This window comes from Eptesicus fuscus, chromosome 10 (assembly GCF_027574615.1).
Source record: "Eptesicus fuscus isolate TK198812 chromosome 10, DD_ASM_mEF_20220401, whole genome shotgun sequence".
NCBI lineage: Eukaryota > Metazoa > Chordata > Mammalia > Chiroptera > Vespertilionidae > Eptesicus > Eptesicus fuscus.
In genome coordinates this window covers 19863385-19879828 of record NC_072482.1, presented here as the reverse complement: position 1 = coordinate 19879828, position 16444 = coordinate 19863385, and positions in this window count along the sequence as shown.

The following is a 16444-nucleotide window of genomic DNA, read 5'->3' as shown; positions in this document are numbered from 1 at the left end:
TTGTGTGGTCAGATGCCAGTATATAAACTATTGTAAGATCAAATAACAAATTTGTCTTTAGGACACCTTAGCCTAGATACGGAGGATTTGGGAAGATGTGAAGAAGGGTTAGTTTGGGGACACAAATAAAGGAGTTAATGATATGTGCATATTGTTTGTTGATAGAATGAAGTTACCTTTCATCATACTTAAATCATCTTTTTTCTCTAAATAATGGTCATTATTGTCAGACTTTTTTTTCTCCAAATAATGTTTATTATTGTCAGACTTTTGAAAAGTGATATGTGGAGGTTTCAAAATGGTGAGTTCCACCACATACAATTGTGTTTATTACCATACAAAGGCATTTATGGTATAATTTCAGACTTTGTAGATTGTGGTTTATGTCTTAGAAGTAAAGCTGTATATATCTTTGGCGGAAACACATAAGCTCTGCTTATACGATGTGGATTAGGGTTAAGTCTTAAGATTGACATTGTAGCTGGTATTATATAAAAGCTCTTATATGCTATTGTGAACCCGCCCGGTAAAATACAGCCACTAAGATAGAAAAGAGGTAGGCAACAGTTTCAGAATCCTCCTCAAGATTGAACATATGTAGTCAATATCTGGGGCTAAAAAGTACAGATCTGTATAGATTTACATAAAAGGTGTTGATATAGTAAAAAACAAAACTTAGCATGATGATTTCTGAATGGAGAAGTTGTGACCACGGAATTAATACTCATGCATCCAGACCCTGACCTTCAATTCTGGCTCTATCCCTTGGACTACATGTGAATTTTTACAAGTTACTTAACTATTCCATTCCTCAGTTTCCTCATCTACAAAATCGGGATACGAATAGTGCCTCCTGCTAATATTGTCTGGATAGGCACATGAGTATATACAAGATAAGCTCTTAAGACAGTGCCTATCTCAATAAATGACAATTACTACTTCTGGTCCTTGACTAGAGCTAGCCTGTCCTTTCTGAGCCTCATTTATGTTTTTGTGTTTTTTTTTTAAAGTAGAGTTTGGGGAGGACAGTTTAGCTACCTTACAGCTTTGAGTTTCTCTTATAATTTTGTGGGGGAAATGAAAAGAGGTGTAAAGAATTAGAGAGGGCTTTAGTGAAACATTTTCAGTCAAAGTGATTACAAGAGATTATAAAGATAGGACGTATATCCATAGGTATTTACAGGTACCTGAGTTACACACATATGCGCATACACACACACACACACACACACACACACACACACACACATACACACACACACACACACTCCATGTTCGCCATCAATATTTATCACCTACTGAAGAAACCTTAATGTTATGGTCATCAGATATCAGCATGCAAGGAGCTGCTTCTGATAGTAAGTTGAGGTTTGTTTTCTTTTCTTACATTGGTAAAAATATTTTTTTTTGGATATTATTACAACCACAATTTTCATGCCACTAGCTTTGAGAAAGTGGTGGATTTTAAGAAAGAGTTTCAGGGCAGAGGTTAAAAGAAAGAAGTGTATTTCAGCACATCTAACCTTGTCTGAACACACAGAGAATTCAAATCTCTTTTGCTGGGTGTATATGTAAAATTATACTGTACATAGAATCTCAAGAGTTACCAAAGAGGCAAGCTTTTGGGTTGAATTTTTGAGGTTAAAAAGATTAACTATAGGACAAAACTCTAGAAAACATTTTGCACTGGGCTGCATTTATCCTCATTAGATTCATCCACCAGAGGTCATTGAATGATCAGATGACATATTTCCCACTACTTTTTGAAATGAAAAGTTACCACACCCTCTGGGCTTTTTAAAGAAATTGCAGTTTAGTCCCCAAAATGGGTTTAATGGAGATGAAGACTTTTGGGGACCATAAAACTTTGCACTGTGACAGTTTGTCTTAAGATGAATTACTTCAACCCTGTTGGGCATTGACCACACAATAACATAAAATCAGGAAAATGATTTGCTACAAATGTACATTTTATAACTGTGCTACCTAGTCCTAGTTATGTTACACGCAGCACTGTGTTAGAGAGCAAAGCCACGGTTTTTTGTTTGTTTGTTTGTTTGTTTTGTTAACATCTCAGCTTTACCACCCACTATGTAATCTTGGGCAATCATTTAATACCTATAAACCTCAGTGTTCTCATCAATAATGTAGACCTAATGATACTTAGCATACAGCGTTATTGTGACGGTTAATCCAAATGCTCCATGCGCATTAGTTATGTCTGTGCAATAAATTACCCCATCCCCCAAAATCCAGTGTCTTAAAAACAACATTTATTACATCACAGTTTCTCTGGGTGAGGAGTCCAGGCATGGCTTAGCCATGTGTCCTCACTCAGGTTGTCATCAAAGTGTTGACTGGAGCCGTGGTCATCTCAAGGCTCTACTGGAGAAAGGTCTACTTCGAAATTCACTCACATGGCTGTTGGCAGGGTTGGTGGCCTGGAGGCCTTCGTTACTCACTGGCTGCTGGTCAGAAGCCACCTCCAGTTGCTTGCTTGGCAGTGGGTCTCTCCATAGCGTGTTCCCAATGTGGCAGCTCACTTCATCAGAGTGAGCGAGTGAGAGGCCAAAAAGACAGTACAAGTCACCGTGTTTTGTAACCTATTATCAGAAATGCCATTTCATTGCTTTTGCCACATTGCACTTATTAGAAGTGGGCCCCTAGATCCAGCCCATTCTCAAATCGAAGAAAATGAAACATGGCCATTACTACCAGAAGGTGGCGATCACTAGAAGCTGTTTTGGAAGTGTCTCTCTCATAACATGTAAAATAGCACAGTAGTTAGCACAAAGAGAGTGCTCAGTATTTTTTTCTCTGAGTTGGTACATAATTCTAAGAAATTTGCTTTAATGGTGGGCCCAGAAGCTATGGGGTCAGGTTGAAAACTGGACTTAGGGTTCTTGCAAAGGGATGTAACTCTCTGTGACAATTTCTTCGTGTCTGAGTTTCTCCTATGCAGGTGTTCCCCGCTCTCCGAAAGTAGAGCACTCCAATGAAATTGTTGGTAAAAGAGTGCAAAGTGAAGAAGTACCGTATTTTCCGGCGTATAAGATGACTGGGCATATAAGACAACCCCCAACTTTTCCAGTTAAAATATAGAGTTTGGGATATACCCGCCCTATAAGATGACACCCGGCATATAAGACAACCCCCGACTTTTGAGAAGATTTTCCTGGGTTAAAAAGTCTTCTTATATGCCGGAAAATATGGTAATTATTTTAGGACACGTCTTGCTAACAGTGGCACAACATAGATAGAGATGAAGCACAGATGCTCACAGACACTGTTTAAGGCTCTGGCGGCTTCATGATGAGTATGGTTCCTGTATATTCATGGAGAACAAAATGAATGATCTAGTGAGCAAAAATGGTGGAATAGCTCACTAAGGATTTAACGATAATGAAGAACAACATAAATATGGTGTGGTTATTCTTCTCAGTTCTCCCAATCCAATGATAAGTTTTATGGGCTAAAACTAGAAAAAGGAGAGTTTCACTCTGGCAGGTGTTGCTCAGTGGTTATAGCATTGGCCCAAGCACTGACTAGTCGAGGGTTCAATTCCTGGTCAGGTTAAGGGTGCATACCTATCAGGTTGAAGAAAATTAAGCATGGCCATTACTACCAGGAGGTGGCGATCACTGGAAGCTGTTTTGGAAGCTGTCTCTCATAACATGTAAAAGAGCACAGTAGTTAGCACAAAGACAGTGCTCTATTTTTTTCTCTGAGTTGGTGTAAAATTCTAAGAATTTTGCTTTAATGGTAGGTCCAGAAGCTATGGGTCAGGTGTTGCAGGGGTTGCAGGTTCAATTCCCGATCCAGGTCAGGGAGCCTGTGGGTGACAACCAATCAATGTGTCTCTCTCATATCAATGTTTCTCTCTCTCTCTCTCTCTCTCTCTCTCTCTCTCTCTCTCTCTCTCTCTTTCTCTCTCTCTCATTCAATGGAAAAAAATATCCTTGGGTGAGCATTAACCAAAAATAAAAAGCAGAGTTTTATATATCCAATTTGCATCCCAAACCTACTCTAATGCCTGCTGCAAACAAAAATAAGAGACTTCCTGGCTTGTTGAGTGCAAGAGTGAAGTCTAACCTACATCTCTAAATGGTTCGTGTGGATTTTCATTACATCACTTATATTGCCCTGACTTCAGTTTTCTGACTCAGTGACCTCCTATTTTCCTCTTTCAGCAGATGTCCGCCTAAATGTCTGTTTCAGACATCATCACTTTGCAACTGCTCCACCTATGTGATCTTAAACTCTGAAATAGCTCTCTTTGAATATACCTGTTCCACTTTCTCACTCCTATTAATCTTGTTCTTCACATTCCATGAGATCCAACCACAGGACACATTTACTCAATTTTATCACCTCACCTTTTTTTGCTATTCTTTCATTTTTACAACCGGGGATCAGCCATAGAAATCAATTCCACAGTTAGATTTCTCAATTTCTGAACTTAAACCTTTTCCCAATGCTGGGTAACTCCCCTAATTACTTCCTCTGCTCTAGTTTCCAGGCTACTAAGAGTTATTGCAGAAAGTTTTTTTAAAAAAAAACAATACTGATTTGGTTCTCTGCAGTTTTTGCTGATTAACTTCAGCAGGATCCTCAATATTACTCAAAGGTCTAAACTGTATAAGTCACATAGACATATTTCAATTCTGGATCTGGCAATTTGAACCTAAGCAAACTATTTAAATTCTTTATGTCTCAGTTTCCTCATCTGTAAAAGGGGAATGGCGTACAACTCAAACATTTTTTTCCTTATTTTTCTTCACTTTAAACCCTGAAGCATTTAATTCTTTTGATCATAGGCTCCTCCATTCACTCTTCTTTTACTTTTTGTGATTCTCCACTATCCTGTTCTTTTTCTACCTATATATAATGTCTTTGTAAAGTTTTTGTGTCATTTCTCATAATTTGCTTTATTATAATGACTGGTACATTTGACTTGGTCCCTACTCATCACGAGTGCCCAAGAACACAACTCTATTGACCCAGATTTGCCTATTTTACAGTCAGCACAGTGCCTTGCATATGGTAGGCATTTAATAAATGATGTTGAACAGAGATGTATTCCATATTTAAGATGCTTCCCTGCATTTATTGTATATGTAATCCAGTAGAGCAATTCTCTCCTTCAGTTTACTAAATGCCATTCTCCAACCTGAAAAATTGGAGGATCAAGCTTACTTTGCTGCCCATCCCTCTTTGGTAGCTGCTGCTGTGCATGTGAAGAATGTATCAAGGCCCAGAGTGCTACACCAGGGAATGAGCTTAATACCCAGGTACCATTGGCCCCAACTGCCATACTAGTTGATAATTTCAGGTCATAGGATTATAACACATAAAAAGATGTGAATAAAATAAAAAACAATTACAGCCTTTTGCTTCCCCCACCAAATGAGATTAAAGGAGTTCTCATTTAAAATTGGAAATGACACAACAGTAAAACTAGGGAAAAAATGACTGAAAATGTTACATTATCTACTATCAAGATATTACCTTGTTGGTAGATTAACAGAGAACACTCCAGCAAGCGAACTAGTTATCTTGTTTTGATATCTTACATTGCTGAAATTCCTTGCAGCCAGAGATTAAAAAGCTAATATTTGATCATTTTAATTTTCAAGCACTCTGACACCTCTTAGCACCTCTGGAGTCAGCTGTAAACTAATGAATCTGGAAATAATCAATTCATATTTCTTTCCTTAGTAACTTCTTATCAGAGCTTGCCTGAAGCGATGTTTCCTCTTTAGTGCATGTCCAGGGAAGTCTGAAGCATTTTCTCCTTTGTGACCTAGATTCTCTGATCTGTGTGTCTGTATGTAGCTTCCAATTATGTAGAGCGTCTCCTTGTACATGCTGTGTAGTCCTTATTAGTAACGTAGAAAAACAAGTAGGGAAACTATGATAGGCTGTAGTCTCCAAAGGACAATTGAGGGAAACATTTAATTTATGTGTTTTTTGCCATTTAATCATTCTCCATAAAATATGAGTAGCCCAGATGTTTCTGGCTATTTCTCCCACCATTCCATGTAGAACACCAGACTGTTCCAAAGCCCCATAATTGAAGTAAACTTGGGAGTTTTAAGAGGGTGTTTCACATGTGCTCTTGAGCATTCAGTCACTTGTCGCCCACTGCCTCTGCTGGGTACCACCAATGCTTTTTCTTTTCATGACCTTGATCACTACAGGCTGTTGTTTCCTCGGGACACCACAGATTCCTGCTTGGTACTGATGCTGAACCAGGAACTCTCATGGTGTCAAAGACACGTGAGCACCTGTGCGGAGGTGGGGGAAAATGTGTCTTGTGTCCTATCCATGGCATTCCCTGCTAAGAGGATGCCAGGGCACCACTGCTTTGCATAGACATTTAATTAAACTAAAATTGTTCTTGCTCACTGTTATTTTTCCTGCTTCCTCCCATACCACCCAGACTTCATAGGATTCAAATATGACTCAGTTGTTCTTCTGGCCAAGAGGCAAGGCGGAAGGACAATAATGTTGTGCTCAGGTGACCAAAGCTTTGTGTCTAGGTCAAGTTTGTCTTGACAAAGAGCCTTATTTCTGGAGCCCTATTCTTTCTCAGATGTTTCCTCAGCCCCCTAGTGTCAAAAAATATCGGTGGGTTATCCCTGGCACCTCACCAAGCCTGCCTGGGCAGATCAGAACTTGTGCATTTAGGCTCACACTGCAGCCTCTGCCTTAGACAGACATGAAATGAAGGGACCTGGCACATATGAATATGCTTAGCCCAGAGCGGGTGCTTAAGCAATGCTCTAGCTGGTACTCATATTTTAATCACAAGGAATATTAAGTTCTTTAAAAAGCAACATCATTAAATGTGGATTTGTTTTGTTCCCATTTACGGAATCTTAGTAGAAGTGAGTACACTTGATTTTGGCATGAGTCAGTGTGAATAAAGTACACGTGATTAAATTGTTCGGTCATTAAGTTTAGGGGGCATTAGGGTACCATTTGTTGAATAAACTCAAAGAAAGTACAAAATTGTACCCTGAGGCCCAGTAGGAGTGTGTCGCTGAGTTATATGTCATGATTCCCTGGGAACATTTTATTTACTCAAGAGCGGTGTCTTTCAAACATTTTGAGTGAGACTTTCAGTAATTAACAGATTTTTAAAGTGACCCAATACACCCCCCACACACGTCTTCACATGTGTATGTTTGTATGTTTCAGAACAAAGTTTTACTGAGTAATAGCCATCCTCTTTACATGTAATATATTCTGGTATTTTTTCTGTACTGTGTTGTTGTTGTTGTTGTTGTTGTTGTTCTTCTTCTTCTTCTTCTTGTTCTTGTTGTTCTTCTTCTTCTCCTCCTCCTCCTCCTCCTCCTCCTCCTCCTCCTCCTCCTCCTTCTTTCTCTTATCCTTCTTGTCCACCCCCTCTCTCTCCTCTCCTCCCCTTCCCTCCTCCTTCTTTTTTTTTTTTTATTGCTAATCAGGACTGGTTAATGGGTTACCACAGCTGTTTCTAAAGCACTACCTAAAAAGATGCCATGAGATTTCAAAATACCTCAGAACAGGTGAAGATTATTTGGAAATTCTGGTAAACTACTAATGACCTCTAAAAGTTTTTCATCAAGAACCCAGATAAGTTAACCTACAAAAGATGCGCTTCAGTCTGACTCCAGCCCAATTTCAGAAGCTTAAGCATCAGGCCAGGTGGCATCATGGCTTTTTAGAAGTCTCCCCATTTAGCAATCTATTGTTGAGGGGAAGAACAGGGATGGGAAGGTGGAGCTGAGATTGGTGATAAATACTTCACGGCCTCTCAACCTTGTTTGACATTTGTCCTCACCTCTGAAAGCATTGATGCTGTCAACAGTGAGGCCTTCTTCCCACCTGAAAAATATGAACAAAGTGTCATATTAGTTCAATAGTTTTCTCTCTAGGGTTGCGGGATGGTCTGGAAAAGGGATGGGAGAGAAGGCCAATGAAAAAAATCTCTGAATAATTATCATGTCCACGAATTTCTGGTGACCCTACAGTTCTCTTTTTTAGCCTACTTGTTAGAAGGGAAGCAATTAAAGGAATCTCATAATTTTGAAGCTTGTATGATTTCCAACCTTTTCCCCCTTATCTTCTTCCCAGTAACCTGAGCCAAGACTTACACATTCTAGGATCAGTGAGTGTTAGGGATGGGGTTCTCATCATAAGCTTGCTGATTCTCTCGGGCACCCTGGAATGAGCCTTGTTGCCTATGGGCAAGAGGGAGGACTTCTGCCCAGAGGTCAGCATGGGCCTGGCCTGCCCTTCCTGGACCACTGGTGGGAGAAACTGGACTCAATTACCTAAAAGTTGTCTGTTGCCTTTATTTGAAATATTCTCTGCAGCTCTTTGCAGATACTTTATTCATTCTTTCTGTTGTTTCCACAGAGAACTCCCTCTGCAAACTCACATTCCACTGATCTAAAGGTGAAACAAATGAGACGGTGACTCTGTACAGCTCTGATGTGTAGACTTGCTGGAGAGCTGCTGAGCAGTACCTCCATGTCCATGACACAGGCCTCCTGAAAACTGGGCTTTTATTCCCATGCAAACCATTCCATCTGTGATGGTTTTTGGAATAAGATGAAATGGTACAGTTGAGAAAATGACCTCATAAAACACATTTGAAGATGTGTTTCTTTTAAAAAGATAAGAACCATATGATTTCAGTCATTTGTGGAATCTAATGAACAAAATGAACTAATAAGCAAAATAGAGACAGACTCATAGATAAAGAGCAGGCTGACAGCTGGGCGGGGGGAGGAGGTAGTGTTGGGTGGGGTCGGGGGTGGAGTGATTGAGCAAAAAAGAAAAATAAAAGAGAAAAAGCACATGGACATGGACCACAGTGTGGTGATTGCCCGGGGAGAGGAAAGTGGGCAGTGGAGGAGGGAATAGGGCCATGATCGGCAAACTGCGGCTTGCGAGCTACTTGCGGCTCTTTGGTCCCTTGAGTGGGGCTCTTCCACAAAATACCACGGCCTGGGTGAGTCTATTTTGAAGAAGTAGTGTTAGAAGAAGTTTAAGTTTAAAAAATTTGGCTCTCAAAAGAATTTTCAATCGTTGTACTGTTGATATTTGGCTCTGTTGACTAATGAGTTTGCCGACCACTGGTATAGAGTAAATAAAGGATGATGGATGGAGACTTGACTTGGGGTGGTGAACACACAATACAGTGTACAGATGATGTGTTGTGGAATTGTGCACCTGAAACCTGTATAATTTTGTTAACCAGTGTCACCTCACTTAGTTGAATAAAAAGGAAAAAGTATTAAAAAGCAAATGAGTGTGATTGCTTTGCTTTGGTTTTGATGCTCAGATGAGTCTATGGCCTCACATTCAGCACATTCAAGGCAGATGGTGTATGTATACGCAGCCATCTCAAACATGATGCCTGCACCTCCTTTTCCTGAAGCATGATGCCTCATACCAGCAATGTGACACAGGAGGAGTCAAAATTGAGATGCATGTTACATGACCGAAGTAGTATTAGGCACAAGGACTTCACGTCGTGGGGATTCACCCTAGCACTGAGACCTCTAGATCTCAGCAGCATGCACAACTCACAGGCTTGCTCCCTATTCCAGAAAGTCTAAAAGGGCTGTGCTAAGCCTTGTGCTCTGTTCAGCAATTCACATATGTTGTGCATGCCAATGATCACTGTTGATGCAGCTCTTTCCCAGGGAGACAATGGACACCTCGTGGAAAATAGGACCCTGTGGGGCCACTGGGGGACCATTGCAGAAGTTGCTGCTTCAGTGTGCTCAATGATCGCCTAGGGCCTGGCAGAGGTTTCATGCTGCTCCCTAAACTGCCTGTGAACACCCAGGGAGCAGCTTAGGTGAGAAGCTGCTTCATTAAACAGAGCAAGCTTGGTTTGAAATAATAAGGCAATATCTTTTTTATTTTGGTTTTGTTGTTGTTGTGCTGTGTGTTTTTGTAATCCTGACCTGAGGATATGTTTTTCATTGATTCTTGGGAGAGGAAATGAGGAAGAAGAAGAAGAAGAAGAAGAAGAAGAAGAAGAAGAAGAAGAAGAAGAAGAAGAAGAAGAAGAAGAAGAAGAAGAAGAGAGAGAGAGAGAGAGAGAGAGAGAGAAAGAGAGAGAGAGAGAGAGAGAGAAGAGAGAGAAACATTGATGAGAGAGAGAAACATGGATTGGTTGCCTCATCAACATGCCCCAATGGGGATCGAACCCACAACCCGGGTAATGCCCTGAGCAGGAATTTAATTATTGACCCTTTGTTGCACAGGACAACATGCTAACCACTGAGCAGACCTGCCAGGGCTATCTTTCTTGTTTTGAATGGGCTGCCTATTTCAAAGTGCTTTACAAACAGCATCCCCACATTGTGAGAGTCTAGAGGGATGTGTTCCTATTTCATCTTAGAAACAGCAGATAGCTGTCAAATGACTTACAGCAGTCACAGAAGAAAAGAAAGGTCTTTGGAACCCCCTCCCCCACTCAGCTTCCTAAATTTGCCACCAACTCACCCCCTGCCCCATACCAGGCACCCCAGCACAGTTACTGCCCAGTGAATCACAACCTGTGCTTTCTCTCTGCCCTGCCTTGTTATTCAGACAACTGTTCCCGTTTCCACTCTATTTGTGTAAGCCATGCCAATCCTTTAGGGCTCACATCAAACCCACTTCCTCATTCAAGACTTGCTTGAGCTTTCCAGCTTGGAAATTCACCTTTCCTCCTCTGATGCTGTTACCTTCCGTTGAAATTTATAATTTACTTCCTCTTCATGTGGTCACGTTTTATCTCCCCAACTAGAAGAGCAAGTTCTTAAAGGCAAAACCTGACTCTGCAAAGTCTCTTTCAGGGCAGCTTTTTCAAGACAAGGACAAACGGTGACCTGTCTCCTTCTCTTTATCCTCACCAGGCACCTAGCGGAGCTTTGCCCATGGCAGCCGCCCGACGGATATAGGTGCACTCGTTTGAGTCACACTTTCATGGTTGTTCACACATTCCAGGTCCAGATAGACGCTTACATTCAGGGAGTTCAGAGCTATCTAACACTCAGCTACGCTTAGGCAGCCCTGCCTTTCTGAATTGTACTTACTGCTCACAAGAAGTGGCTCCACTCTGAGTACATGTTATCCTCTTGTGGGGTGGCCCAGGCAGCCAAAAGGCAGAGGAATGTCTGAACGGGCAGATTAATGAGCAATCAGAGGGGAGGTTGCAGATCCCCATTCAGGCTCTTGGAGAGTGTCTGTCTGTGGTGTGATGAAAGGGCCTGGATTTGGGGCCAGAGGGTGAGAGTGGGTCCACATGTCCCCTACCTCCTGCTGCTGGAGGCCTGAAGAACAATGAGGAGTCAGCGAGGCAGCGGCACGTGGGAGGCAGCTGACTCCAGCTGATGGAAAATAGGCCATTTGTCCTGTTCAATGTGAATGTGCACAGGGGCCCGCACAGGCGGGGCTGCAAAGTGGGCGAGGGAGGCGGCTGCATTTATGGATGCATGTGTGTGTGAGAGGAAGCCCTCTTTCTCTGCTTTTCAGTCAGCTGTCTCTACTCAATAAATCACCAATCAGAATAACCTATGATCTCACCAGTTTTACTAGCTGGTAAAGACATAAGTGCTTCAGGGGAAAAGCCTTGGAGGGAATTCTAGAGATTAGGTGCCACCAGATACTTCTCAACCCATGGAAAAAGGGTTGGTCAGGAATAGTTAGCTGAAATGCTGTTACAGCTACAGCTGAATATTCTAATTAACTGGATGATTTTCCTAAAAATGTTGCTTTATTAAGTGAGCATTCATAAAGCTTGGAAATCTCTGGGCAATATGGCAATTTTTACGGAGGTGATATTTGCAGCCAGTCCTGCTATTCTGAGCAGTAGTATAAGCTTTTAACGGCCACACTCTCAAAGTCAGCTGATCACTGACTGCCTTAAGAGACACCTAGGTAGGGACTACAATAGACAGTCAGACTACTAAAGGAAGATTCGGTAAACTGGTTTTCAGAGATTTCTTGTTCAGTGATGATGCCAGTGTGAGACTGTACCTACCTGAGGCATTTTTTGTTTGCGTGTGCACTTACACACATATACCTGTAGTGGGCAGTAGAGAGTGAGAGAGTTAAAATACCTTCTCTCTTGTCCTTCACAGATATTATAAAGGGGCATAAGCTTTTACTCTTGCACCATCCAAAGTCATCCAGATGACAAGCAATGGGGTCCAACGTCCTCATTTCTCACTGAGAGAGAACTTAAGCCGAGAGAAGTTAAATGGCTTGTCCAATGATATGTGTCCCTTTAGTCTGTGCCAGACCCTCTGCTAGGTCAAGGACAGCGCTTGGATCTCCTGGCCTCCAGACTGAAACTTTGTTCCGCAGTGGCACTCCCCATCAGTGTTGACAGAACGATAACCCATTTGAGGCAGGCAGTTGGGAATCTGCCAAGGAGAAAGGGACTCTCCCTTCATAGGCAGGTGTCTCTACTTTTGAAACAAGGCTGGTGAGTCTGACCCAAATGGCCAATTATCTGCTGGCTGCATTCTCCGAATCATTGGTCCCTGTCATTGGTCTGGAAGTTGAGAGTTGGCATGTGTGTGCTGGGCTGTGAAGCCCCAGCCGCCGCTGCGGAAGTGTGCTGCAGAGTCAGGCGAGGGTGACTAAATTGCTTCCCAGGGCTCAGAGGCAGTCACTGCTACTCCCCCAGGTCCCCACAGCAGTGTTTTTACAGCTTTTCTCTTTGTTGTGCCTTTTCAAAAAAACCTCATAGATGTCATTTTTAAAAAATATCCCCATACTTTACTTTAAAAATCACCCTTAATGATTTTCCTAAAATAAGGATAGCTTTTTTTTTTTCTTATAGAATTACCTCTTCCACCAAATACTGTGTACTTTTCTTCTCTAGTGTTCCTTCAAGAAAGTCTAAAAGTTAGAGATCAGGAGAGATATCCAGTCTGTTCCAATTTCTTTTGTGCTTCATGATTTTAACTCAAGGTTGCTACCAGGAGGGGATTTGGGGATGCAAAAAATGAGTAAGATGGGGGTCATGCTTCAAGAAGCTTCCATTTTAGCCTGGCCATAGTGGCTCTGTGGTTGATCGTCGACCTATGAACCAAGAGGTCGCGGTGTGGGGCATGCAGGAGGCAGCCGATCAGTGATTCTCTCTCATCATTGATGTTTCTATCTCTCTCTCTCTCTCCTTCCTTCCTCTCTGAAATCAATAAAAATATGGTTGTTCTTTTTTTTTTTTTTTTAAGAAGCTTCTATTTTAGTGTGGGAAATAACAAAAACATACACATAACTGCAAGTTAAGGTAGAAGAATATAAAAGCCACTGGAGAGAAATTCAGTTTCCTCACAGAGTCCTCAGCCAAGGCTTTGAGCACGGATTCAAGTACTCAAGCTCTTTTCATTCTGTGCTTCTGCCATGTTCCCAAGCTCATCTCAGGGGCTCGTCTCTTCCATTCAACTAGAAGATATAAAGATATGGAGAATTATTCATGCGAGGATTTTTAGGCCCAGGTCAAGAAGTGGTACATATCACGTACATTCCATTGAGTAGAACTCAATCACATGGTCAAACCTCGAGGCTTTGGGAACTGGGAAATGTAGTCTCACTGTGGGCCCAGAAAGAAAAAGAAAAAAAGGAGATGGATTTGATGATTAGCTAGAGGTCCCTATGACATCTCCTTGCACCATCAACTTTCCAAGTAATTGAATTTCCAAATGATACCATTATGCTGCTTAAAACTGTGTGTAACTTTTGAAATCCAAGAACATTATATAGATAACCCATGACACATGGAGATAGAATAAGGTAAGTGAAGGGAGGGTCCTGCTCCTGAGTTGGCAGTATATAAGGGAAGGAAGGCATTTACTTAGTAAGGGCTCCCATTCTTCATTCTTTTCATCCCAGTGTTGGATATTGACTGTTGTTCAAAATGCTGAATAGAAATTCAATTTTTGTGCCTAATTCCATCTACTTTCAGCTACTCAAAAAATTATGCTAAATATATATCACCAAAGGTATGGGGGAAGATGCAAAGAGGACTAACATTTATTGAGTGTTTAGATAGCAGTCAGTTTCAGGTTCTTTGCATGGTATTACTTTTAATTCTTATGAGGTATTGTTATTACACCTATTTAGTAGATGGGGTTGATGGAACTTAAGTAATGTGCCAAATGTCCCATACACATAAATGCCACAGCCAGGATTCAAAACCTGTTCTAACCCCAAAATATTTATTCACCTTCGGAGTGATTAAATTTACTCAGTCTGAGCAGGCATATAAATAATTCAATGGGGAAAATAACTCAAAAGCTTTTAAATTTATAAACCTGAAGTATCCAAGTAATTTCCACTACTCTCTGATTAACTCAATCTAGACAGACAATAAATGTTTATGATGCAAAGTAATCTGCAAGGAAAGAGATCATAGTTAACTGTGTCTTAAGAGCTATTTTTCTCGTAGATTGTTCGCATTAATTCTATCAACATATACTGTGTATAATATGCTGGTAACTCCCAGGCTGTATGGTGATGATAAAAGCCATGATGTCACCCTCCAGCAGACCTCCTCCATAAAGGCAGGCTCAGGTGTTTCTCCCAAGAGCAAATCTATGCTTACCCTATTGTTATATCTATTTCAGGTACTTTTGTAACTGCCCTTTAATTTGACTATATCCAACAGTCTATGATCACTCTAGCACTTGGCCTCATTTCTGACACATGTGTGTCCAGAAAATGCACCCTGCAATCAATGAATAGGTAGATGGACATATTTCAGGAGAAAATAATTAGTAAGAACAAAGACATTGCAATATGAAATACTACAGTGAAGTCAAGAAACTAATAGAAATTCAGTAAGTGAGGTCCATGTCGGAAGTAGGGGAAATGAAATAAAACAAGATAGAAGCCAGTTCATGGCTAAGAATTATGGGCTCAATTCAAATAAATATGCCACTAAGGAAGGTGTTTTTAATGTTCTTGTTTGTTTGAAGGCAATGGCTGAAGTGCCAACTTGGTCAAAGATAATGATCACTTAAAAAGAGATTTTAAAATTATTGTTTAAGGACAGACCACTCTAGTTTTCATGAGATGTCATGGTTAAAGGCCAGGAGAAAGCTTTATTTTGTGAGCCTTAGATAAAGGCAATTATTTGAAAACTTAAAATCTTCCCAGTAAAGAGTTCCAGTGAATTTGCTAACTATTTGAAAGTGGATTAGGATACTGTCATAAAGTAAATATTCATGACCAATAAAAAATATGTGATTGCTTAGCTTTTCATTATTGGCATTGCCTGGAGCACTGTTGGGGTAAACACTTGAGGAATATATTTTGAGTGTATTTCCTGTTCAGATGTAAATCAGAGTTTACTTTACATATGATGATGAGTGAGGGAGGAGGCAGGAATAAAACCAAGTAAATGGTGGTAGGTTAGGAGAGTAAGAACTGGGCTGGAATTTCAGAATTAAAGAAATCAGGCTATGTTCAGAGTACTGGAGAAAACAAACAATTTATTTCATCAGGTCTCTTAAGACTTCAAACTCAGGTTGAGGGAAGGGTAGGAAAGAAAGTGCGTACACTCAGAATCAGGAAAATTTATTCCAGATCTGGCTCTGCCACTAACTAGATGTGAGATCTTTGTCATTTAACCTCTTAGACTCTGTTAACTCATCTGAAAGATAAGGATTTAAAATGACGCTACTAGACCAGATAATCTTTGAAATCCTTTGGGCCTTAAATGAGCTATTAAGTTTTCAAAGTATGTAATTTAATTGTTAATTCACCTTGACTCACAATGCATCCTTAGGATGATGTAGCATTAGGTGCTAGTGAGTCCTGCTATTAGTGCCAAGTTATCTAACATTAAACCCCTGGAACTGAAACCTGAAAGGAGAGCATGTCTGAGGATTGCCAGGCTAGAGTCCTGGTGTTGTCCATTGGATAATTCAAGAGAATGGTCTTCAGTGTTCTACTAATTTTAAGGTTCAGGGGCAGAAGCTAGTAGGAGGCCAGACTGGAAGATGAAGCTGTGGGTTGGGTACAAAGCCAACAGAGATGGATGAAGGAATGGGGGGAGGTCATTATACCAACTGTATTAGTTTTCTATGGCTACTATAACAAATTACCACAAATTTGGCTTAAACAATGCAAACATATTTCTGGAGGTTAGAAGTCCAAAATGGGATCCCATTAAGCTAAAATCAAGAAATTGGCAGGGTGTATTTCTTTTCTGGAGGCTCTAGGAAAGAATCCATTTTCATGCCTTCTCCAGCTTCCAAAGGCCACCTACATCCCTTGACTCATTGTCCCCTTTTTCTGATTTCACAAGCAGCCATGTGGCATCTCTCACGCTACTCTTATGTAGTCACACATTCTCCTTCTATGTTTAAAGATCCTGGTGATTTCATTGACCCCAATCAGATAATTCAGAAAAGTCTCGATATTTTAAGGTCAGCTGATTAGA